Source organism: Oncorhynchus masou, unplaced genomic scaffold (genome assembly GCF_036934945.1).
Source record: "Oncorhynchus masou masou isolate Uvic2021 unplaced genomic scaffold, UVic_Omas_1.1 unplaced_scaffold_1015, whole genome shotgun sequence".
Classification (NCBI taxonomy): Eukaryota; Metazoa; Chordata; class Actinopteri; order Salmoniformes; family Salmonidae; genus Oncorhynchus; species Oncorhynchus masou.
Window position 1 is genome coordinate 2,317 of NW_027016868.1, and position 27,657 is coordinate 29,973.

Genomic DNA, 27,657 nt, shown 5'->3' on the forward strand with positions numbered 1-27,657 from the left:
CCATAGATTAGGGCCTAATTTATTTATTTCAATTGTCTGATTTCCTTATATGAACTGTAACTCAGTAAAATCTTGGAAATCATTGCACGGTGTGTTGCTATTTAAAAATATTATTACCTTCAGTAGTCCTCTTCCTCTAAGAAAGTGAAATATAGCCCTAGACACCACCTCCTACACTCATTAAAAACACACGACCCCATTCCACTACTTTGACCCTATCTGCTTGTGCACTATGGCCTGGGAGGACGGACAGCACCCTCAACACACCCTGGAACAAAGACACAGAGCAGGGGTTGATTTCGGGCTTAGGGGAGGTCAGTATGGGATTGATGCTCAAGCCTCCATTTCCTAACAATTCTATCCACGGGTGCCTGCTGGGATAATTATACCTTACAGAGTCAGTAGTTCATACCGTGAAGACTGACTCACCTCTCCCGAGGCGAGTTCTAGGCCATAGAGGGATCTGCCTGCTTCCTTCTACCACATTAGGTAAGTTTGCTCCCTTCTTGTGACGACCCCAACATAAATGTGTCCCATGTTCCCCGGCTAACCTCTCAGTTCTTCTCCCAAAGGACAGTCCTGTGGTCTTCCTTCGCCTAGTAGGTTGTTTCTCATTACCTCTCTGCATAAAGTATAAAAACCCACATTCAAACTCTATCCTTCTCATAGGCTCAACCTATGAGAAGAACCTATGACTCCCAAACAGTTCAGTGGTTGGTGTAGGCTTTCTAAACACTAAAACCTGGGTTCCTGGCCTCTTACTCTGATTTCCAATTTTTCTCACCATTTGTATCCATTTGTTGTTTTCCTCAGATCCCCCAGGGGACCCAGGCTGCGCCAACAAGGAGACCCATGGAAAGGATGATGGGAAAACAAACCCCCAGACCCGGGCTAGTCTCTGCCTCCTAGTTACAGAACCTCAGTGTGAGTGTGAAATGATGTCTCCTTCTTCCACTTTGGATAGAGCCTTCTTTTTTCATCTTTCTTCCGGCCTTTTGGTCTGGGCCCTCTGCTTCTGTCCAGTCGCTCATCCATGGCGTCCACTTTGGGAGATGCTTGCAGTGGGAGAGATGATGCCAGCAGGACCTCTCTGCTACCCGGATTGAAGTCGGTGTTGCCATGGTCACCTGGAAGGGTCCCATCCATCCTGGCTGGTTCCATTTTATTTTATGGACTCGTAGTTCCACCCAGTCTCCTATGCAGATGGTCAGAGCATCTGGATCCTTTACCTGAGATTGGTTCTGCTGCTTTCCTAGTGTGAGAGTGGAGAAAACTGACAATAGAAGTTTTTCATGTACTCAATGTGATCACACTGTGCCTCAGTTATGTCTGTTGGTCAGTCATAGGTCTCACCCCTGGGGTGTTCATTGGTCATCTTGTTAACATTTCATAAGGTGTACACCCAATACCTTTGTTAAGGCTGCTGCGCATTTTCATAAGGTCAATTCCAGTGGAATGGCATAGTTTGGCAAGGGAGCCTTTCAGAGTCTGATTAGCCCTCTCAGTAACTCCTGTTACTCCGCGGTTGATAGATGGACACAAACTTCTGGTCAACACCCATCATTTTGGCCACTTGGGCAACCACATCTCCTATGAGATGGGTGCCATTGTCTGCAGACAAAACCTCAAGCACTCCGAACCTGGGTATGATTTCCCTGACTAGCAATTTTGCAACTGTTCGCGCAACACAATTGGTAGTGAGAAATGCTTCCACCCACCTGGTGAACATGTCAATTATCACCAGACAGTATCTCTTTCTTTCTTTTCACTCTACCATGTCTATGAAATTCATAGCAAGGTGGACAAAATGTCCTTTTGGAGTGGGGAACTTCCTGGTTGTAGTGGAGTTCCCTTGTCTGTTATATAACAAACATGTCCCAACGGTAAATTAACTGTTTTACGTGCTGATTCAAATCTGGGCAAAACCATTGGGCCGAAATATTCTCCTCCTTCATATCCCCCCTTGATGAATGGCTCACTCCATGAGCCAATCGGCAAATAGTAGAGATCATGGTTGATGGTAAACAGGGCATGTCAGACAAAAGATGCAGCCATAAGCCAGACCTAGGACAAAGAGCACACCCTCTCTCCCTCCACACTTGGTGATTGAGAATATCAGCCTGCTGCTGTTTCTCAAGATCATTAGTTTCAGATGACACAAATAGAATGCATGTGTGTGACAACGGAAAGCAGCCAATTTGGCTGCCTCATCAGCTATGCTGTTACCAATACTAGCATAATCACTCCTACCTGGGTGTGCCTCTACCTTAACAATAGGCAATTTGTTAGGTTTTCGCATTGCTCCAATCAACTGTTCAACGTATGTCCTATTCATAAACTCTCTAGGGTGCGTGGGGACACAAACGTCCCACCTGACCAACATCCAGTGATAGTGCAGGGCGCCAAATTCAAACAACAGAAATCTCATAATTAAAATTCCTCAAACATACACCATTTTAAAGATAAACGTGTTGTTAATCCCACCACAGTGTCCGATTTCAAAAGGCTTTACCACAAAAGCATACCATGCGATTATGTTAGGTGTGCACCCACTCACAAAAAAACACAACAATTTTCCAGCCAAAGACAGGAGTCACAAAAGCAGAAATAGAGATAAATTGGTGCAACACTATATATTGCTTCCAAAACATCCTGTGATTTTCAGAGAGCCACATCAATTTATAGAAATAGTCATCATAAACTTTAATATGAGATACAAGTGTTATGCACAGAATTAGAGATATACTTCTCCTTAGTGCAACCGCTGTGTCAGATTTTATTTATTTATACTTGACGGAAAAAGCAAACCATACAATAATCTGAGTACAGCACTCAGACAACAAATCAAGAGCCATGCAGATATCCGCCATGTTGGAGTCAACAGAAGTCAGAAATAGCGTTATAAATATTCACTTCCCTTTGATGATCTTCATCAGAATGCACTCCCAGGAATCTCAGCTCCACAATAAATGTTTGATTTGTTCGATAAATCCATCATTTATGTCCAAATAACTCCTTTTGTTAGGCGTTCAGTTCACAAATCCAAACTCACGACACGCAGGCAGGTCCAGGCGAAAGTTCAGAAGAAAAGTCATACTACAGTTCGTAGAAACATGTTAGACGATGTATAGAATCAATCTTTAGGATGTTTTTATCATAAATCTTATAATAATGTTCCAACCGGAGAATTCCTTTGTCTGTAGAATTGCAATGGAACGCAAGCTAACTTTCACGTGAAAGCGCGTCACCAGCTCATGGCACTATGGCAGACCACTGACTCATTCAGCTCCCATTACCCCTCCTTTATAGTAGAAGCATCAAACAATATTTTAAACACTGTTGACATCTAGTGGAAGCCTTAGGAAATGCAATATGACCCCACAGACACTGTATATTCGATAGGCTAAGACTAGAAAAACAACAAACTTCAGATTTCCCACTTCCTGGTGGATTATTCCTCAGGTTTTTGCCTGCCATATGAGTTCTGTTATGCTAGTAGACATCATTCAAACAGTTTTAGAAACTTCAGAGTGTTTTCTATCCAGATCTACCAATAATATGCATTTCCTAGCATCTGGGCCTGAGTAGCAGGCAGTTTACTCTGGGCATGCTTTTCATCCGGATGTGAAAATACTGCCCCCTACCCCAAAGAGGTTAATAGGTGTTCCTGTGGTGTCAGTAAACCCTCTTGTTCTCCAAAACCCCACACCATGACAAAAAACCCCAACAGCATATGCTGAGTCTGAATAAACAGTAAGTGTCTTCCTTCCCCCAGTTCACAAGCTGTTTTCAGAGCTAATAAATCAGCTTGTTGTGCTAATAAATGTTCTGGTAGGGGCTGTATAATCTCAATATCATTTTCCACATCTACTACAGCAAATCCTACATGTTTTTTTAACCTGTACTTTGATCTATATTTGCAGAACCATCAATGGACAGCACCATGTCAGAGTCAAGCAGAGGTTCATCAACAATTATTTGTCCAGTACACATTCCTGGGCTGTTCCGATGGCCCTGTTACTGATGATTTGCTCAGGGAAGCCCGAACACCTTGTCCAGGTTAGCCTAATAACAGGGTTGGTTATGTTTCCACTTGCCTCTAAAAAAAGGTGTATTTAATGTTCAAGCATTCTTATTGGTTGGTTCAACTCTGATGACAATAAGGCGTGTTGTGATTGGCCCGCTTGCAAATAGGGGGAGATCTTGAACGTCAGGTCTCCACAGTATGAAAATGTGATGCAAGGGGTAGGTCACGTTCTGAATACTGTTTTCTATTTTCTATTTTGCAATGTGTACAAGTTTGCTGTACATTACTAATTTATACATGTGTGGGTATATGGTACCTGTTAGGTATTGAGGGGCTTTCTGGGATGTGAGTCTGCCACTAGCACAGTCAGTGAAGTCAGCTCAGCTATCCCCATTGAGACCGTGTCTGTGCCTCGACCTAGGTTGGGAAAAACTAAACATGGCGGTGTTCGCCTTAGCAATCTCACTAGAATAAAGACCTCCTCCATTCCTGCCATTATTGAAAGAGATCATGATACCTCACATCTCAAAATAGGGCTACTTAATGTTAGATCCCTCACTTCCAAGGCAGTTATAGTCAATGAACTGATCATAATCTTGATGTGACTGGCCTGACTGAAACATGGCTTCAGCCTGATGAATTTACTGTGTGGTTACACTAGTGGTTACACTAGTGACCATATACCCACGCATCCTGCAAAGGCGGAGGTGTTGCTAACATTTACGAAATAAAATGTGTTTTCATCCTTTGAGCTTCTAGTCATGAAATCTATGCAGCCTACTCAATCACTTTTTGTAACTACTGTTTACAGGCCTCCTGGGCCATATACAGCGTTCCTCACTGAGTTCCCTGATTTCCTATCGGACCTTGTAGTCACAGCAGATAATATTCTAATTTTTGGTGATTTTAATATTCACATGGAAAAGTCCACAGACCCACTCCAAAAGGCTTTCGGAGCCAACATGTTTCTGGACCTACTCACTGTCACAGTCATACTCTGGACCTAGTTTTGTCCCATGGAATAAATGTTGTGGATCTTAATGTTTTTCCTCATAATCCTGGACTATCGGACCACCATTTTATTACGTTTGCAATTGCAACAAATAATCTGCTCAGACCCCAACCAAGAAGCATCAAAAGTCGTGTTAAAAATTCTCAGACAACACAAAGATTCCTTGATGCCCTTCCAGACTCCTGCTGCCTACCCAAGGATGTCAGAGGACAAAAATCAGTTAACCACCTAACTGAGGAACTCAATTTAACCTTGCGCAATACCCTAGATGCAGTTGCACCCCTAAAAACTAAAAACATTTGTCATAAGAAACTAGCTCCCTGGTATACAGAAAATACCCGAGCTCTAAAGCAAGTGTCCAGAAAAATGGAACGGAAATGGCGCCACACCAAACTGGAAGTCTTCCAACTAGCTTGGAAAGACAGTACCGTGCAGTATCGAAGAGCCCTTACTGCTGCTCGATCATCCTATTTTTCCAACTTAATTGAGGAAAATAAGAACAATACAAAATGTATTTTTGATACTGTCGCAAAGCTAACTAAAAAGCAGCATTCCCCAAGTGAGGATGGCTTTCACTTCAGCAGTAATACATTCATGAACTTCTTTGAGGAAAAGATCATGATCATTAGAAAGCAAATTACGGACTCATCTTTAAATCTGTGTATTCCTCCAAAGCTCAGTTGTCCTGAGTCTGCACAACTCTGCCAGGACCTTGGATCAAGGGAGACACTCAAGTGTTTTAGTACTATATCTCTTGAATCAATGATGAAAATAATCATGGCCTCTAAACCTTCAAGTTGCATACTGGACCCTATTCCAACTAAACTGCTGAAAGAACTGCTTCCTGTGCTTGGCCCTCCTATGTTGAACATAATAAACGGCTCTCTATCCACCGGATGTGTACCAAACTCACTAAAAGTGGTGGTAATAAAGCCTCTCTTAAAAAAGCCAAACCTTGACCAGAAAATATAAAAACTAATCGGCCTATATTGAATCTTCCATTCCTCTCAAATTCTTTTGAAAAAGATGTTGCGCAGCAACTCACTGCCTTCCTGAAGAAAACACCAAGTGTCACGTTCTGACCTTTATTCCTTTGTTTTGTCTTTATTTTAGTATGGTCAGGGCGTGAGTTGGGGTGGGCAGTCTATGTTTGTTTTTCTATATTTTCTATTTCTGTGTTTGGCCTGATATGGTTCTCAATCAGAGGCAGCTGTCTATCGTTGTCCCTGATTGAGAACCAGATTTAGGTAGCCTGTGTTCTATTGTGTTTCGTGGGTGGTTATGTTCTGTGTCTTCCACACAGAACTGTTTCGGTTTGTTATCGCACTTGTTGTTGATTATCTGAGTAAGTTCTGCATCCCACCTAAGGACACAGCTGATTTTATACATGTGATCACTCCCTAGTGGTATGATCACCTACGTCTATGTATGCATGCATCAATATGCTGAGGTTACCTTATAAGGCAACCTAGTACAGTAGCTTCTCTGAATTTCTTAGAATTGTCCTCTGTCACACAAGATCAAAATGTAAAAACCAAACAGTGGTTACTTTTTATCTAGTTTCGGTCCGACTCAGACCCAGCCTGCAAGCACACTCTCACAACAGCCAGGGCTTAACCACAAAGACTAATATAGATGGCTTGTGTAACGTATAGTGGCAGAGTTTTTAGACACATAGCAACAGTATATTATTATAAGGTCTGCAGCAAAACATATGAATCGTAAGGTCCCCTTAATAATGGGGAGGGTTTTTGGGACCCACCCCCTACAACGTCCTCATTGATGACAAGTGCGCTCTCGGTTGACATGACATCCTCCTTCACACAGGCAGGGGAGCGGGCCGCCCCTGCTTCAAAGCGGGTGAAGAACTTGTTTAGTTAATTGGCTGTAGAGAGGCACACCCTCATCTGAGCAGGGATAAATACGTTGCCTCACTTTGAAGGGGGCATTTGCCATATTCTTAAAGCTCATCCAGGCAGTCTCCCTGTAACATTATCTGTTGCACCTTATCCTTGTACTGGAGTCTCCCTGTAACATTATCTGTTGCACCTTATCCTTGTACTGGAACATTATCTGTTGCACCTTATCCCTGGAGTCTCCCTGTAACATTATCTGTTGCATCTTATCCTTGTACAGGCATCTCACCTTTTATCTATTTTTTTCACCTCTCTGTACCTTTTTTCTCTCGAGTGGATTTCCTGAGGCAAACACTTGATTCTTCTTGTTAATAAGCACCAACAATTAGTTCACTGCTCAATGCAAATGAACAAAGAAAGACTCATCTGGGTCTAAACTTCAAATTCCAAAGTGTCAAGTCAACATAAGTCTGCACAAGGTAATGCTCTTTATTATTTATGCTTCTCTTAATATTTGCTATGTTGTGACCATTAAGAAATGTACATTGTTTAAAGGTGACAGACAAAAGTAGTTTAAAACTTCTTATGGCTAGGGGGCAGTATTGAGTAGCTTGGATAAAGATGCCCAGAGGTGCCCAGAGTAAACTGCCTGCTCCTCAGTCCCAGATGCTAATATATGCATATTATTAGTATATTTGGATAGAAAACACTCTGAAGTTTCTTAAACTGTTTGAATGATGTCTGTGAGTAAAACAGAACTCATATAGCAGGCAAAAACCTGAGAAAAAATCCAACCAAGAAGTTGGGAAATCTGAGGTTGGTCGATTTTCAACTCAGCCCCTATAGAAGATAGTGGGATATTGGTCATCTTGCATTTGTGAACTGAACTGAACGTCCTAACAAAAGGAGTTATTTGGACATAAATGATGGACATTATCTAACAAATCAAACATTTATTGTGGAACTGGGATTCCTGGGAGTACATTCTGATGATCAAAGGTAAGTGAGTATTTATAATGTTATTTCTGACTTCTGGTGACTCCAACATAACGGATATGTATTTGTTCTCTGAGCGTCGTTCTCCGATTTATAGCATGGTTTGCTTTTTCCGTAAAGCTTTTTTGAAATCTGACACAGCGGTTGCATTAACCTGTTATGGCTGCAATCCCGATACTGGGATCGATATGACAACTACCAGTGAAAATAGAGGGCGCCAAAATTCAAAGCACAGAAATCTCATAATTACAATTCCTAAAACGTACATGTCTTATATCATTTTAAATCTATTTTCGTTGTTAATCCCACAAGTGTCCGATTTCAAATAGGCTTTTCAGCGAAAGCACTACAAACGATTGTTAGGTCTCCACCAAACCACAATAAGCACAGCCATTTTCCAGCAAAATATAGCCTTCACAAAAACCAGAAATAAAGATCAAATTAATCACTAACCTTGAATTATCTTCATCAGATGACACTCATAGGACTTCATGTTACACAATACATGCATGTTTTGTTTGATAAAGTTCACTAGTTCCAAAAACATCAAGTGATTTTGCATAGACACATCATTCAACAGAAATACTCATCATAAATGTAGATGATAATATAGTTATACGCATGGAGTTATAGATATACCTCTCCTTAATGCAACCGCTTGGTCAGATTTAAAACATTTTTTTACAGAAAAAGAAATGCATGCAATAATCTGAGACGGAGCTCAATTTAAAAACACCACAGCCGCAAAGATGGCGTCAACATAAACAAGAAATTACATGATAAATATTCCCTTAACGTTGATCTACATCAGAAAGTACTCCAGAAATCCCAGGTCCGCAATAAATGTTTTTCGTTCGAAAATGTCCGTTATTTATGTCCAAACACCTTCATTTGTTAGAGCGTTTGGTATACATATCCAAACCCTAATTCTGGTCAGCGTTAAATCGGACAAAAACTTAAAGTGATATTACTGGTCAAAGAAATTTCAAACTAAGTACAGATTCAAACATTAGGATGTTTTCAACATATAGCTTCAATAAAGTTCCAACCGAATATTATTTCTTCTCAAGTGACTACCATGAGGAAAAAGTGGGATCACAAAACGGTTGCTTGATGGACAGCTGATATATTCTGCTCTCATTCACTCTCACAACAACATAGAAGCCTCATTATAATTTATATTGATGGTTGACATCTAGTGGAACCCCTAGGCAGTGCAACATCATTCATATCTCAAGGGGATTTCATTGGGGACTGGTGAATACATACAAGCTCAGATTTCTGACTTCCTGTTTTGATTTCAACTCAGGATTTTTCCTGCCAATATGAGTTCTGTTATACTCAGACATCATTCAAACAGTTTTAGAAACTTCAATGTTTTCTATCCAATACTACTAATAATATGCAAATATTAGCAACTATGACTGAGGAGCAGGCCGTTTGATATGGGCACATTTTCATCCAAGCTACTCAATACTGCCCCTGCAGCCATAAAAAGTTAAGGAGAAGTATATCTTTAATTCCACGTATAACACTTGTATTTTCATCAACATTTATGATGAGTATTTCAGTAAATTGATGTGGCTCTCTGCAAATTGACCCGATGTTTTTGGAACTACTGAACATAACGCTACTAATGTTTCCCGTGATTTTTAAATATAAACATGAACTTTCCCGAACAAAACATACATATGAGTGTCATCTGATGAAGATCATCAAAGGTTAGTGATTCATTCTCTATTTATGCTTTTTGTGATTCCACTCTATGGCTGGAAAAATGGCTGTGTGTTTTTGTGACTTGGCTCTGACCTAACATAATCGTTTGTGGTGCTTTCGCTGTAAAGCCTATTTGACACTGTGGTGGGATTAACAACACGATTACCTTTAAAATGGTATGAGATACATGTATGTTTGAGGAATTTTAATTATGATTTTTGGTTTGAATTTGGCGCCCTGCACTTTCACTGGCTGTTGCCATATCGATCCCATTAACGGGATTTCAGCCCTAAGAAGTTAACAGATAAATACATTATAATATTGAATTTAATTTATTTCGCTACAAACATATACAGTGAGATGTACCATTGTATTCTGAGGATAGCACTTAATAGCATTAAAACATTTAGCTAATTTATATATTTTGCTTATGGTAGTTTACATAAATTAAGCTCTGTGAATTTTCAAAAGATTAAAATGCAGAAGAATTACATCAAATTACAATGACAGTTCAAAAGATGAATGTAAAACAAAATTGACAAACAATTTTGTGCTTTACTTCTCTGACCTTGAATCATATTTACCACTTTGTGCCTGTATCTGTGTACTGGACACCAAATATTTGTGTTATCCGGGATCCTTGGGACTTCCTTACCCCATAGAAGTTCAGGTTAAGGTTAGGAGTTATGGTAGGGACGTCCCAAGGGTCCCAGATATCACTGACCATACCAAACATCACTCAACACAATTTGATACGTAGGCTATGGTGTAATGGAATGTTTTGCCTTGTGTGGTAGGTTTTGTGGGTTTTGAAACTCATATGTGTCATAACCACCCATAAAATATCATAATATATGTGACAACAGGTCTAAACATATGTAACAGTGTTATGAGCATATTATGACAGGTTATGACACATTGACAGCTGTTATGACATGGTTATGACACTACGTGTGAAGTAAAGTGTTACCGCATATTCATATATTTCCCCTTTCTGTAATTCACGATTTCCAGTGTTTTGTTTGTGATACTAGAGTTGATGGTCACTAGCCTCGACGCTGTATGTTATGGATTAAACTCACATCTGTTGATAGTGTTTGATGCCAGACTGGAGATACAAGGACCGAGGACACACTGATTATTATTGTATTGTCTGAACACTGTGATTCTGTAGCAATGTCACTTACTTGTTTGGACTTCCCTCTTGCCTCTGGGGCTGATGTTTACAGAACAGTTGTCTGCTGATTAGGATATAAGGCCAGTTAGACATTTTCTCTGGTTCTGTGCTGGAAGTATCTCCCTGTTGCAACTTGTAATTAACTGAATATATTGTTTTATTGCCTTTATCGATGACTTCTGTTCGGTTCACTTGTAAATTCTTCTTATGAGTACCATCCACTTATACTCCTCTACTTTTCTCATCAGCACTTCAATTCCACCACTCAAATGACAGCCCAGTCTTCAAAGACAGTGCTGTCCCTGGACTCTGAGGCGGTGTTCTCACTCAAAGATGGCATCAACTTTAAGAAGAGCCCAGATGATGGCAAGTGCTACATCATATACAAAGAAAATGGAGAGCTGAAGGCCTGCAAGAACCAATGCAAACACCAAGGAGGCCTGTTCATCAAAGACATAGAGGACTTAGATGGAAGGTAAGTAGACTTAAAAGGGAAGTTCAGGACTCTACAACTAAAGATAGTTGGAGTTAGTAGCAGCTGTTTAGAGAATACCGAACCTTGGATTACAGTTTCTCCTGGCCCATAGACTACTTTCAGGCTGAGGAACCATTTAACATCAAGTGGTAAAATCCTGAACTACTTCTTTAATACCGAGGCTTAGATAAAACATATCTATTCCATGGGACTGAAAGGTTTTTCTGATGCAGGACGGTCCGATGTACAAAACACTACTGGAAGCTGAACGTCTCAACTATGCAGTATGTGAACCCTCCTGACAGCTTCACACAGGATGAGCTAGGTAAGTTGAGCTGCCATTTTTCTCAACCTGAAAGGTTAAATGGGTTAGAATGGCATTTTAAGTCTATTTGCCATTTTAGGTCATAGGAAACAGTATGTCTAATCTTTTGTGTTCTCTGACAACTTGTGTATATTTGTACACATTGTGTGATACTGATCATTAAATCAAATGTTATGTCACATCCAATTTGTAAGTCGCTCTGGATAAGAGCGTCTGCCAAATGACTTAAATGTTAAATGTAATGTACATGCTTCGTAAACAACAGATGTAGACTAACAGCTTACTTACGGGCATGCCAACAATGCAGAGAGAAAAAGAGAAATAATAACACAAGGAATAAATCCACAGAGTAACGATAACTTGGCTATATAATGTTACAAGTGGTACCAGTACGGAGTAGATGTTCAGGGGTATGAGGTAATTGAGGTAGATATGTTCATATAGGTGAGAACGTGACTAGGAACTGCTAAATGACTTAAATGTAAATGGAACAGGATAGTTAATAAACAGTAACCGCAGCGTATGATGAGTCAAAAGAGTTAGTCCAAAAAGGGTCAATGCAGATAGTTAGCCAATAGCCACCTGGACTAACTGTTTAGCAGTCTTATGACTTGGAGGTAGAAGCTGTTCAGCGTCCCGTGGGTTGAGTGCCCAGCTCCAGCTGTCCATTCCTTTGGCCATCTAAAAATGACACGAGGAACACAATGTAAATAATAAGTCAGATGTTTAATATGTCTATATGTACAGTTGAAGTCGGAGGTTTACATACACTTAGATTGGAGTAATTAGAACTTGTTTTTCAACCATCCACAAATTTCTTGTTAACAAACTATAGTTTTGGCAAGTCGATGAGGACATCTACCTTGTGCATGACACATGTAATCTTTCCAACAATTGTTTACAGACAGATTATTTCACTTATAATTCACTATCACAATTCCAGTGGGTCAAAAGTTTACATACACTAAGTTGACTGTGCCTTTAATCAGCTTGGAAAATTCCAGAAAATTATGTCATGGCTTTAGAAGCTACTGATAGGCTAATTGACATAATTTGAGTCAGTAGGAGGTGCACCTGTGGATGTTGCTTGACATCATGGGAAAATGAAAAGAAATCAGCTAAGAACTCAAAAAAAAAATTTTATAGACCTCCACAAGTCTGGTTCATCCTTAGGAGCAATTTCCTAACACCTGAAGGTACCACGTTCATCTGTACAAATAATAGTACGCAAGTATAAACACCATGGGACCATGCAGCCGTCATACTGCTCAGGAAAATTATCTATATCCACAGTAAAACGAGTCCTATATCAACATAATCTGAAAGGCTGCTCGCCAAGGAAGAAGCCACTGCTCCAAAACTGCCATAAAAAAAGCCAGACTACGGTTTGCAACTGCACATGGGGACAAAATATCGTACTTTTTGGAGACGTCCTCTTGTCTGATGAAACAAAAATAGAACTGTTTGGCCATAATGACCATCGTTATGTTTGGAGGAAAAAGGGGGAGGCTTGCAAGCCGAAGAACACCATCGCAACCGTGAAGCACGGGTGACAGCATCAAGTTGTGTGGGTGTGTTGCTGCAGGAGAGACTGGTGCACTTCACAAATAGATGGCATCATGAGGATGGAAAATTATGTGGATATATTGAAGCTACATCTCAAGACATCAGACAGGAAGTTAAAGCTTGGTCGCAAATGGGTCTTGCAATTGGACAATGACCCCAAGCATACTTCCAAAGTTGTGGCAAACTGGCTTAAGGACAACAAAGTCAAGGTATTTGAGTGGCCATCACAAAGCCCTGACCTCAATCCTATAGAAAATGTGTGGGCAGAACTGAAAAAGCGTGTGCGAGCAAGGAGGCCTACAAACCTGACTCAGTTACAACAACTGTGTCAGGAGAAATGGGCCAAAATTCACCCAAGTTATTGTGGGAAGCTTGTGGAAGGCTATCCCGAAATGTTTGACCCAAGTTAAACCATTTAAAGGCAATGCTACAAAATACTAATTGAGTGTATGTCACGATCGTCGTTGTAATCATACTCAGACCAAAGCGCAGCGTGGAATCGGTTCGACATCTTTTAATTATCAGAGAACCGAACAAAAAAGAATAAACGACAAGTGAAGCTCAAGCAGTGCTCACAGGCAACTACACAGAAACAAGATCCCACAAAACAGTGGGGAAATGGCTGCCTAAATATGATCCCCAATCAGAGACCACGATAAACAGCTGCCTCTGATTGGGAACCATACCAGGCCAACAGGGAAAAAAACTACCTAGATTACCCACCCGAGTCACACCCCGACCTAACCAACATAGAGAATAAAAAGGCTCTCTATGGTCAGGGTGTGACAGTGTATGTAAACTTCTGACCCACTGGGAATGTGACGAAAGAAAAAGCCAAAATAAATCACTCTCTACTATTATTCTGACATTTCACATTCTTAAAATAAAGTGGTGATCCTAACTGACCTAAAACAGAGAATATTTACTGGGATTAAATGTCAGGAATTGTGAAAAACTGAGTGTAAATGTATTTGGCTAAAGTGTATGTAAACTTCCGACTTCTTCAACTTAAGATAATCAAATAAAAGTAATTAATTAGATTATTTATCGGAAGAGTTTTGACTTTGGCTTGATTTTGCTAACGCAGACGTCGTGATGACAGACGAGGTGGTCTTCAGCTCGTGGAGGTGATCGTCTGGGACCCCTGGTTGGCAGACCCCAGGATCCACAGGAACTGCAGGAGGGAGAGGTGACTGTGAGTACAGCTCGTCACACACACCCACGGCTGGACAGATCTGAGGCCTTTCCCAGTGGGCAAAACTGGTTGCAATTACATTATGACATCTTACATGACGTCATGGTCAGAAGACGTTTTGTTAAGGTCAGAAAAACATGTCTTGATCTGGTTGTGATCTTGGTCTCGTCATGAAAAAGATGTCTTCACCAGGCTGGTTGAAACTAATCTGGAACACATTACCATGTTTAGTCACAGATTTGTGACAAGAACACAAACACTAGCTATGATCCAAGGCTAGTTAGTAATTACCCGGAGGAATCAAATATGAGCCTTAAAATGATAACCGAGAGTTGTGTGTCTACACAATCTTCTACTCATTTTAACCTCATCACCACTTTTATAATGTGAGATCTGAGGGTGTGTTCTCACCTGAAAGGCTGCAGTGCCAAACTTAAGCCTGGGACACATAAGGGAGATGGGCCAAGGTTGAAATATCACCAACCGCCATCCAAGATTCTAGATGACGTCTCAGGATAGACCTCCGATCACAGCCGTGCCCAACAACAGTGCAGGACACATTGCTGGGACTCTGAGTGACAGTTGGTCACAGATTACTTTTTGACCATCTCCCCTGTGTTCATTTAAATTCCAGAGACACAGAAACGACAGTCCCAACACCGACACCTCTGAGATTTTCCCCATATGGCCGACAGGCTATTTATATCAATGTGATTGATGGTCAACCGCGCCGCACGCAAATCTAAAAAGATAGCACATCAGGCGACAAGATTCTCCGCTCCAAACTCGACCTTCATGTTCCTCCAGGTGACCTACCTTACCCATGCATGTATGGAGCTCCAGCTAGGGGGAAGAAGATGATATTCGACCCTGGCTGACGGGTCCGGCCTTCGCCAGGGGCTGGTGGCTGCTCCATGAGCCCCCTGCTGACTCCATGGAGAGGCTGTGCATGGCCGACCTCATCTACATCAGCCACATGCACTCCGACCACCTCAGGTATTCAGGGATGGTACCTGTATGGAATGTGGTACAGGTATGTAGAGATGGTACCTGTACGTAGTATGGTACAGGTATGTAGAGATGGTACCTGTACGTAGTATGGTACAGGTATGTAGAGATGGTACCTGTATGGAGTATGGCAGAATGAAATGGATTGATATGGGAGGATGGGCTCCGTGAAACTGGAAGGGAATGGATTGAATGTATCAAACACATACTATTCCAAACATTACAATGAGCCCGTCCTCCGCAATCTCCACCCACCAGCCACGACTGATTTCAATGTATTTCTAATTCCGGTCCCACTTTAAGAAGTATAAAGGCTTTAATAGCATGAAGTTTCTGAAGCACTACGCAAATGCTTCAGATCATCTATAAGCGTGTCATATTCTATAAATGGTGTATAAAACTATGTATGTTTATACACCATTTATAGAGTATGAGATAGATGATCTGAAGCATATATAAGTTATATTGAGCCCGCCAGACAGCGGAGTCAATCACCACCTTCCGGAGACACCTGAAACCCCACCTCTTTAAGGAATACCTAGGATAGGATAAAGTAATCCTTCTCACCCCCCCTTAAATGATTTAGATGCACTATTGTAAAGTGGCTGTTCCACTGGATGTCATAAGGTGAATTCACCAATTTGTAATTCGCTCTGGATAAGAGCGTCTGCCAAATGACTTAAATGTAAATGTAATGTAAATGTCTTTATAAGTTGTACTTAGTTTAAAGTGGGACCCTAATTTCAATTACGGAAGTAAGCAGAAATGTTGATATTTTCCTTATGAGGATGAGCACACACAAGGCAGGACGTTTTAAGATAATTCCTGAAAAATGTATTTTCAGCTACCCAACCTTACAATCCCTCTCTGTGACGAGACCCGATGTTCCTATTTATGTTGGCGACACATCAAGGCCAGTGTTCTGGTAAGGGTTATCTATATACAGTTGAACTCGGAAGTTTACATACACTTAGGTTGGAGTCATTTAAAACTTGTTTTTCAACAACTCCACAAATATCTTGTTAACAAACTCTAGTTTTGGAACGTCGGTTAGGACATCTACTTCATGACATGACAGTCATTTTTCCAACAATTGTTACAGACCGATTTATTTCACTTATAATTCAGTGTATTACAATTCCAGTGGGTCAGAAGTTTACATACAATGATTGTGCCTTTAACCAGCTTGGAAAATTCCATAAAATTATGTCTTGGCTTTAGAAGCTTCTGATAGGCTAATTGACATAATTTGAGTCAATTGGAGGTGTACCTGTGGATGTGTTTCAAGCCTACCTTCAAACTCAGTGCCTCTGCTTGGCATCATGGGAAAATCAAAAGATCAGCCAAGACCTCCGATAAAAAATTGTAGACCTCAAGTCAGGTACCTGGGAGCAATTTCCAAACACCTGAAGGTACCATGTTCATCTGTACAAACAATATTACGCAATTATAAACACCATGGGACCACGCAGCCGTCATACCGCTCAGGAAGGAGAAGCATTTTGTCTCAATCCTAGAACAAAACCAAAGGACCTTGTGAAGATGTTGGAGGAAACAGGTACAAAAGTATCTGTATCCACAGTTAAACGAGTCCTATATCAACATAAGTTGAAAGGCCTCTCAGCAAGTAGGAAGCCACTGCTCCAAAACCGCCAAAAGCCAGACTACGGTTTGCAACTGCACATTGGGACAAAGATCGTACTTTTTGGTGAAATGTCCTCTGATCTGATGGAACAAAAATAGAACTGTTTGGCCATAATGACCATCGTTATTTTTGGAGGAAAAAAAGGGGAGGCTTGCAAGCTGAAGAACACCATCCCAACCGTGATGAATGGGGGTGGCAGCATCATGTGGTGTGTGTGTGTGGGGGGGGGGGGTGCTTTGCTGCAGGAGGGACTGGTGCACTTTACAAAATAGATGGCATCATGAGAAGGGAAATTATTTTGAAGCAGCCTCTCAAGACATCAGTCAGGTTGTTAAAGCTTGGTCGCAAATCGGTCTTCCAAATGGACAATGACCCCAAGCATACTTCCAGTGTTGTGGCTAAATGGCTTAAGGATAACAAAGTCAAGGTATTGGAGTGGCCATCACAAAGCACTGACCTCAATCCTATAGGAAATGTGTGGGCAGAACTGAAAAGTGTGTGCGAGCAAGGAGGCCTACAAACCTGACTCAGTTACACCAGCTCTGTCAGGAGGAATGGACCAAATATTCACCCAACTTATTGTGGGAAGCTTGTGGAAGGCTACCCGACATGTTTGACCCTGTCACACCCTGACCATAGAGAGCCATCAGTTCTCTATGGGGTAATAGGTCACAGCATGACCGGGGGTTTTCTAGTTATTATAGTTCTGTTGGTGTGTGAGTATGGTTCCCAATTGGAGGCAGCTGAATATTGTTGCCTCTAATTGGGGATCATACTTAGTGTGTCCCTTTTCCCACCTGCATTGGGGGATATTGTTGTTGTGTTTGAGTGCCATTGTGAGCTACACATTTCACGTTCGTTATATCTTTGGGTTTTTTTTGGAAGTTTCACTATTAATAAAATGTGGAACTCTACTCACGCTGCGCCTTGGTCCACTTATTTAGACAACGATCGTGACAGACCCAAGTTATTAAACAGTTTGAAGGCAGTGCTACCAAATACTAATTGAGTGTATGTAAACATCTGACCCACTGGGAATGTGACGAAAGAAATGAAAGCTGAAATAAATCATTCTCTCTACTATTATTCTGACATTTCACATTCTTAAAATAAAGTGGTGATCCTAACTGACCTAAAACAGGGAATTTTTTAACTGGGATTAAATGTCAGGAATTGTAGAAACTGAGTTTAAATGTATTTGGCTGAGGTGTATGTGAACTTCGAACTTCAACTGTATCTGTCAATCATTAACATGGTTTTACAACCATAAAACAAATGAGGGTGTCACCTTTTATGGGTTTATGCTGTCCTCATTTGAATCATGATACAGGATGCTGGAGAAAAGGCAGGTGCAGCTGACAAATATCAACGTCGTTCCCTTTGGCATTTGGCAAAACGTAAGCATAAACAGCTCCCTTTGCATGAACAGTTTATACGATAAAGGAACCTCTGTCAAAAGGCTCTTCTTTAATGCCCTTCTCCTGTTATCTCCCTCAGATTGATGAGCACCTCAGATTCATGATTCTGAAGGATGAAGTGCACCCTGAAATGGACACCTGTATCATTGTTGAATATAAAGGTAGTCATGTCCTTTGTAAGAGCATGTGGTGCTAGCTTCGCCAGAGCCCTGGGTTCAATTCCTGCAGTCACAGGAAGTCACTTTTCATAAAAGGGTCTGCTAAGTGGTATATACACCGAGTGTACGAAACATTAGGAACACCTTCCTAATATTGAATTGCACCCCCCTTTTGCAATCAGAACAACCTCAATTGGACTCTATTGGCATGGACCCTACAAGGTATTGAAAGTGTTCCACAGGGATGCTGGCCCATGTTGACTCCAAAGCTTCCCACAGTTGTGTCAAGTTAGATGGATTTCTTTTGTGTGGTGAACCATTCTTGATACACACGGGAAACTGAGCATGAAAAACCCAGCCGCGCTGCAGTTCTTGACACACTCAAACTGGTGTGCCTGGTACCTACTACCATACCCCCTTCAAAGGCACTTAAATGTTTTGTCTTGCCCATTCACCCTCTGAATGACACGCATACACAATCCATGTCTCAAGGGTTAAAAATCCTTCTTTAACCTGTCTCCTCCCCTTCATCTACACTGATTGGAGTGGATTTAAATAAGTGATCATACCCTTCACCTGGATTCACCTGGTCAGTCTATTTCACGGAAAGAGCATGTGTTCCTAATGTTTTGTCCAGTCAGTGTACAAGCAGGTCACACATTCTGACTTTCATCCCACTTTATCCACCTACAGATTATACATCCATATAAAGATGGGCCCATCAGGATACCTTAAGAGTCAGTCATTAACATACACATCCTGTCTGATTCAGCTCCATCAGGATAATTAAGAGTCATTATGTCATTGACCATACACATCCTGTCTGATTCAGGTCCTTGTCAGTTCAGTAGTAAAAGCATATGCCAGTGCCACCTGGTAGGCATACGATGCACCTTAAAGCCTTGTCTCAACCTTATCTCATTTGACGGGTGCATCTGATTCAGGTCCTTGTCAGTTCAGTAGTAAAAGCATATGCCAGTGCCACCTGGTAGGCATACGATGCACCTTAAAGCCTTGTCTCAACCTTATCTCATTTGACGGGTGCATCTGATCCTGGTTCTCCCACCCAGGTCATATGATCCTCAACACGGTGGACTGCACCAGGCCAAACTACGGCCGACTGCCCCACAATGTAGACCTGATGATGAGTGACTTTGCTGGAGGGGCGTCTGGCTTCCCCATGACCTTCAGTGGAGGAAAATACACAGGTGAGGTGGACGGGTATACAGCATCCAAATGTATAGCCGGACAAATAACAGAGAAATGAATTGCTCCCTTGGGTTTTCCTTTCTATTGCCTGCAGATGGAGTGAATCTCAATTGTATTTCCTCTCTCCTTATCTCCTCCTCAAAGCACATCAGAACAGATATGAGGTTACTTCCCTCGGATGTTCTCCTCCAATGCATTTTGAGGAGGCAAGGGGAGAGGAAGCGAGGAATCAAGGAAACACAACTGAGGTTCGGTCAATGACTAGTGTCGATTTCACCCTGCAGAGAGCTGGAAAGCTGATTTCATCAAGAATGAAAGGAAGAAGCTCATGAACTACAAGGCCCAGCTGGTAAAATCCTTGCAGCCCAAGATCTACTGCCCGTTTGCCGGTTACTTTGTCGAAGCACATCCCTCAGACAGGTATTACAAAATGTTTACTTTTGTGTACAAATTCCGTTCTAGGTTCAGGTTAGGTTTTGACCCCTCTTATTGCTTCAATTGCAGTCACTCAATATAAGTTGCATCCCAAATTGACATTGACAACTGACATAAGTTAACTGACAGGTACATTAAGGAAACTAACACGAAAAACAAAGCGGAGGAGCTCAATGCCCTGATAAAGAAGAGCGCTCCAGGCATAACAACATGGACACCCAAGCCAGGCGCTGTGCTCGATCTGGCACTGGCTCTGATGAGCCCCAGCCGGTAGGATTGCTCATCAATCAGCAAATCGTGTGTCCATGTCTGTCATATCAGTCCATAGAAATGCCAACAATGATCAATATTTACAAATCACATTTTGGTGTTTGATGTTTCCCTCTGTTGTCAATACCATTATTACCTCACTTCCCTACATTGTTAACCACTATTAAATCACTTCCCTACATTGTCTACCATTATTACATCACTTTCCTACATTATCTACCATTATTGCATCACTTCCTTACATTATCTACCATTATTGCATCACTTCCTTACATTATCTACCATTATTGCATCACTTCCTTACATTGTCAACCATTATTATCTCACTTCCCTACATTGTCTGCCATTATTATCTCACTTCCCTACATTCTGTTTTTTCCTACATCATTGAATTCCTTTTTTAATGTTGTAACCCAGGTCAAATGCACTTTAAATCATGTACGATTTGACTGTAACCACAGGAAAGCCATCACCGACCCTCCATCCGGGACAAACATCTATAAGGACAGTTGGGACTTTGATTTGTACGTGGATGAACTGAACAGGGCCATCACCGCTGAGATATTTAAACATAAAAGCTGGATCCAATTTTATTACATCTGGGCAGGGTTTAAAAACTACAATCTAGTTGTCCGGGTAAATATTGCAGTCCATATAAAAGTCCTCACAGCTCTTAGTGCTCTACTGCACATCTACAAGCTGACTCCTGGGGTGGATTCATTAGTCGCAGACTGTTGCAAAACGTTTTTTCAACAGAAACCGATTACTGTTTCCTCTTGGAACCAAACGGAAGCCTAAATTTGTCCAATAGAAACTTGTTTTCATTGCAAAATGTTTTTTGTTTGGATTAAACGGACTAAACTTTTTTGCAACAGTCTGCAATTTAGGAATACACTCCTGGTTACTCCTGACTCGCATTCAGTAGGCAGTAAAACATGCAAGGAAAATTTTAAATATTATTGGACAATCTCCATTTTAAAACGTTTCTAGGTTTTGTACCGACTGAACGCGACACCTTCCATTCACTTCCTCTCTCTGCAGATTTCTGGAATGTTTAAAACATGTACGGACGCTCTCACGGACACGGACTAAGCCTATTCCTGAATTGAAAAAAATTAAAAGCTCAATGGAGAATCTCTATCAGATTTTTGGGGGGTTCCAGGACTAGGCTTAATTTATGTCCAGGAAACTGCCCTTGGAACAGCTGATTTTGGCTGCTTGGATTGTCAGATGGGCAGGCTTGACACTTTAGGGACTATGACCCTTGGTTCCATTGTGCCAGGCATGTTCAATCAATTTGAAAAATAAAAATACATTTTTAACCCAAATCTAGTGGGTTCGAGGGTTGTAATTAGAACAAATCTTTTCCAATTCTTCTCATTCTTTTGCTACTTTCTTTTAAGATTCTAGTAATTCTTTAGATTCTGTTTATTGATTATGGTTATTCATATTCTAGTTATCTGGTATTTATCATAACTGCAGGTCAGTGAATAACGCAAATTGTTTGAATTCCAACTAAACATAGCCTAACTGTTTGTAATATGTATTTAAGGTCATAGAGACGGATGAGGACTTCATTCCGATAGACAATGGCTACAACTATCTGGTGGACTTCATGGATCTGTCCTTCCCTACTCAGAGGCCCACTAGAGAGCACCCTTATGAGGAGGTGAGCATGGCTACAACACCTGCTCACCTATATACTATTAAGTACACTGCACTCAACTTGAGAAGAATCAAAACAATCATTGTGGAGCAGGAACATAGCATGTTACATCTGTCAAGGGTGGCAGGTAGCCTAACAGTTAAGAGCACTGGGCCAGTTACCGAAAGGTTGCTCGTTCAAATCCCTGAGCTTACTATGTGAAAAATATTTTGATGTTCCCTTGAGCAAGGCACTTACAGTGCATTCGGAAAATATTCAGGCCCGTTTACTTTTCAATATTTTGTTATATTACAGCCTTATTCTAAAATGGATTAAATAAAATAAATCCTCATCAGTCTACACAATACCCCATTTTGACAAAGCGAAAATAGGTTTTTAGAATTATTTTTGCAAATGTCAAGAAATTATAAAATACCTTTTTTACATAAATATTCAGACCATTTGATATGAGAATCGAAATTGGGCTCAGGTGCATCATCCTGTTTCCATTCATCATCCTTGAGATGTTTGTCCAACTTGACTCCACCGGTTGTAAATTCAATTGATTGGACATGATTTGGAAAGGCACAGAACTGTCTATATAAGGTCCCACAGTTGACAGTGCATGTCAAACCAAGCCATGAGGTCGAAGGAATTGTCCATAGAGCTCCGAGACAGGATTATGTCGAGGCACAGATCTGGAGAAGGGTACCAAAAATTATCTGCACCATTGAAGTTCTCCTAGAACAGTGGCCTCCCTCATTCTTAAATGGAAGACATTTGGAACCACCAAGACTCTACCTAGAGCTGGCCGCCTGGCTAAACTGATGATTCGGGGGAGAAGGGCCTTGGTCAGGGAGGTGACCAAGAACCCGATGGTCACTCTGACAGAACTCCAGAGTTCCTCTGTGGAGATAGGAGAACCTTCCAGAAGGACAACCATCTCGGCAGCACTCCACCAATTAGGCCTTTATGGTAAAGTGGCCAGACGGAAGCCAGTCCTCAGTAAAACGCACATGCCAAAAGGCACCTAAAGGACTCTCAGACCATGACAAACGGGATTCTCTGGTCTGATGAAACCAAGATTGAACTCTTTGGCCTGAATGCCAAGCGTCACGTCTGGAGGAAACCTGGCTTTGGGACAAGTCTCTGAATGTCCTTGAGTGGCCCAGCCAAAGCCCGGACTTAAACACAATCGAACATCTCTGGAGAGACCTGAAAACAGCTGTGCAGCTACGCTCCCCATCCAACCTGACACAGCTTGAGAGGATCTGCAGAAAAGAATGGGAGAAACTCCCCAAATACAGGTGTGCCAAGCTTGTCGTATCATGTCCATGTCCAAGAAGACTCAAGGCTGTAATCGCTGCCAAAGGTGCTTCAATAAAGTAAAGGGTCTGAATAATTATGTAAATGTGATATATGTATTTTTTTTTAAATGCAATACATTTACAAAAATTTCTAAAAAGCTGTTTTTGCTTTGTCATTATGCGGTATTGTGTGTAGATTTGTTTTCTTTAATCAATATTAGAATACGGCTGTAACGTAACAAAATGTGGAAAATGTCAAGGGGTCTGAATACTTTCCGAATGTACTGTAACCCTAATTGCTACTGTAAGTCTCTGGATAAGAGCGTCTGGTAAAATTGTCGCGGACGTCGTTGTGGAAATGACTGGACCAAGGTGCAGTGTGGTGAGCGTACATTTTCTTTTATTTGGGTAAATGTCGCCAACAAAACAAACAAAAACGACCATGAAGCTTACTCGGGCTATAGTGCCACTAGCAAAGATAACTACCTACAACATACAAAGGAAAAAAGGCTTTCTAAGTATGATTCCCAATCAGATCCAACAATAGACAGCTGTCCCTGATTGAGAACCATACCTGGCCAAAACATAGAAATAAAAAACATAGAATGGCCACCCCACATCACACCCTGACCCAACCAAATAGAGAAATAAAACGGCTCTAAGGTCAGGGCGTGACACAAATTGTAAATAAGAATAAACTTTTCCTTGGATTCATGTCATTCTCATGAGGTGAACGCTGTTCACAGACACAAAGAGATGGCAGGCTGCTATGCATAAGTTCAGGGGTTTGAATGTGTGGTGGCAGATGCAAATCTGATGCAAAGCTGTTTTCAGTTTAAGATCATTGTTGCTGGATTAAATGCAGTGCTTGATAAGTACAGTGTCTTCAGTATTGGTTTGGGGATGCTTTGCTGGCTCGGGACCTGGACAACTTGCCTTAATAGAAGGAACCATGAATTCTGCTCTTTATCAGAGAATTCTACAGTAGAAAGTCAGGACATCCATCTGTAAGCTGAAGTGCAGCTGGGTCATACAGCAAGACAATGATACAAAACACAATCAAGTCTACATGAAAATGGCTAAAAAGCAACAAATTTCAAGTTTTGGAATGGCCTAGTCAAAGTCCAGACCTAATCCCAATTGAAATGTTGCAGCAAGACTTGAAACGAGCAGTTCATGCTTGAAAACCCACAAATGTTTCTGAGTTAAAGCAGTTCTACATGCAAGAGTGGGCCAAAATTCCTCCACAGCGATATGAGAGACTGATCAACAACTACGGGAAGAATTTGGTTGCAGTCATTGCAGCTAAAGGTGGCACAACCAGTTATTGAGTGTAAGAGGGCAATTACTTTTTCGCACAGGGGAATTAGGTGTCGCATAACTTTGCATTTATTTAATTAACAATCTTTTTTTTGTTCTAAACTTAGGTTCCCTTTATCTAAAATTAGGTTTGGTTGAAGATCTGATAACATTCAGAATCACAAATATGCAAAAATAGAGAATCAGAAACGGGGCAAATACTACTTCACGGCACATCGGTAACAGGCTGACCACACCACTGGCGTGAGCGTTGCAAAATAAATGTAGGAATCTATATTATTGCACCCGCACTGCTCGCACGCGCCAACAAGCATCTGAGTTGCCAAGGGCTAAAATAGAAGTCAGTTCTATTTCTGATGCAGATCGCGCTGCAAGTCCTGCCTCTCCTTCTCCTCATTGGTTTATAGAAGCAGGTACACACGTGCCATCTCATTGGTTATACCTACGTGGGTGACTGAAGACGAATGAGGTCAGTGGCGGTAAATCACCTAATTTATGAAAGTTGCCAATCGTAATATAAAGTTGAGAAGAAAAAGCCTGGAAGGATGAGACTAGAAACAATTTGGTTGACCATTTTATGTGTGGATTAATTGGTGGAGTAGAGGACCTTGTGCATTTCAGGTAAAATAACATCAATGTTTATATCCCAGGACAAATTAGCTAGGAACAGCAAGCTAGCTAAATATGACAAATTAGCTAGCAAGTGCAAGCTGGCTAGCTAAATTGCCATAAATGTTTAACGCTTTTTGACCTGTCCCCAAATTAATATAATTGGTTCAGAGTTTGTTTTGATATTTTAACCTGCGTGTCGTTATCGCATCTGGTGTGGGGGGACAAAATATATTTATGCACGATGGTGCACGCGTGCAGCCAGGTTTGAGTTTCTAGTTAGTCTCTGAGAGCTTTGCACACCTGGATTGTACAATATTTGCCCATTATTTTATTTTATAATTCGTCAAGCTCTGTCAAATTGGTTGTTGATCATTGCTAGACAGCCATGCCTTAGATTTTCAAGCTGATTGAAGTTAACACTTTAACCAGGCCAATCAGGAACATTTAATGTCGTCTTGGTAAGCAACTCCAGTGTATATTTGGCCTCTTGTTTTAGGTTGTCCTGCTGAAAGGAGAATTTGTCTCCCGGTGTCTATTGGACTGAACCAGGTTTTCTTCTAGGATTTAGCCAGTGCTTAGCTATATTCCATTTATTTTTATCCTCCCTAGTCCTTGACCAAGACAAGCATACCCATAACATGATGCAGCCACTACCATGCTTGAAGAGTGGTACTTAGTGATGTTGCGTTTTCCCCAAATATTACACTTTGCATTCAGGACAAAAAGTTTCTTTCTTTGCCACATTTTATTGCAGTATTACTTTAGTACCTTGTTGAATTTTTTCTTCTTCTACAGGCTTCCTTCTTTTCCCTCTGTCATTTAGGTTAGAATTATGGAGTAACTATAATGTTGTTTATCCATATTCAGTTTTCTCCCATAACAGCCATTAAACTCTAACTGTTTTAAAATCATAATTAGCCTCATGGTGAAATCCCTGAGCGGTTTCCTTCCTCTCCAGCAACTGATTTAAGAAGGGCGCTTCTATCTTTGCAACGACTGTGTGTATTGATACAGCATCCAAAGTGTAATTAATAACTTCATTATGCTCAAAGAGATATTCCATGTCTACTCCCCCCCCCATCTACCAATAGGTGCCAGCCCCCTGGTCTTTGTGGTTGACTCTGTGCTTGAAACTCACTGCTTGACTGTGGCAACTTACAGCTAATTATATGTGTGGGGTACAGAGATGGGGTCGTCATTTCAAATAACAATGTTAAATAATATTATTGCACACAGTGAGTCTATGCAACTTGTGACTTGTTAAGCACATTTTTACTACTTATTTAGGCTTGCAATAACAAAGGGGTTGAATACTTATTGATTAATTATTTTTTATTAATTTGTAAACATTTCTAAAAAACATAATTCCACTTTGACATTATGGGGTATTGTGTGTAAATCAGTGACACAAAACCTAAATGCAATCCATTTGTAATTCAGGCTGTAACACAACAAAATGTGGGAAAAGTCCAGGAGTGTGAATACTTTCTGAAGGCACTGCAATCCACTTATGAGAAGGATCAATACAAAATACAACTGGGGCAGAAACATACCATGATCCAAATCTGTCATAAGAATAACATTTCATGGATGATATGGAATCATGTCACTCTCATAAGAGGTGAACGCTGTACGGGGCACAGACACACCGAGATGGCAGGCTACTGCAAAACTTTAGGGCTTTGAATGTGTTGTGGTTGGCAGATGGAAATCTGATGCCAAGCTGTTTTCAGTTGAAGATAATTGTTACTGGCTCAGTTCTCACTACTGCCTTAAGTGTAAGTTCCGGATTACGGAACGGGCACACAGGGCAAAATGTGTAGAATAGCAATACATTCGATTAACATGGAAAAATGTTCTGTCATATGTGTAGAATAGCATAAATTGAACTATAAAACAGCACATTTTTCTCTCTGCCCCATGGCAAAATGTGTTGAAATGCAAGAAGTGAGCTGTTTAGCTGGTGGTAGGGGCCCCGGGGCCCCAAATGCTGTAGCCCTGCTTCAATGCCAACATGCTTTGTAAGGAACCACCATTTATCTGCAAGTGGATCATTCGTTTGTTTTCCATTTCATGTAACTTGATTGGACTGAGAGATGGTGTACTACTTTCTCTTCTGTAAAGATCAAGAACAGGATCGGAGTCATGAGGCACGTGGTGAAGAATGGCTTTCTTTGGGACGACCTGTATATCGGCTTCCAGAACCGTCTGAGCAGAGAGCCAGACGTCTACCACCACCGGTAAGTCCTCGTCTCCTCACCTTCCCTCCTTCGCTTCCTTCCTCC

At 41.1% G+C, this 27,657-nt stretch overlaps 1 pseudogene; it reads left to right on the top strand.

The window, feature by feature from the left end:
* Nucleotides 1-232: 232 nt before the first annotated feature.
* On the top strand, nt 233-27,650 carry LOC135539281 (cytidine monophosphate-N-acetylneuraminic acid hydroxylase-like; annotated as a pseudogene).
* The last annotated feature ends 7 nt before the right edge of the window (nt 27,651-27,657 follow it).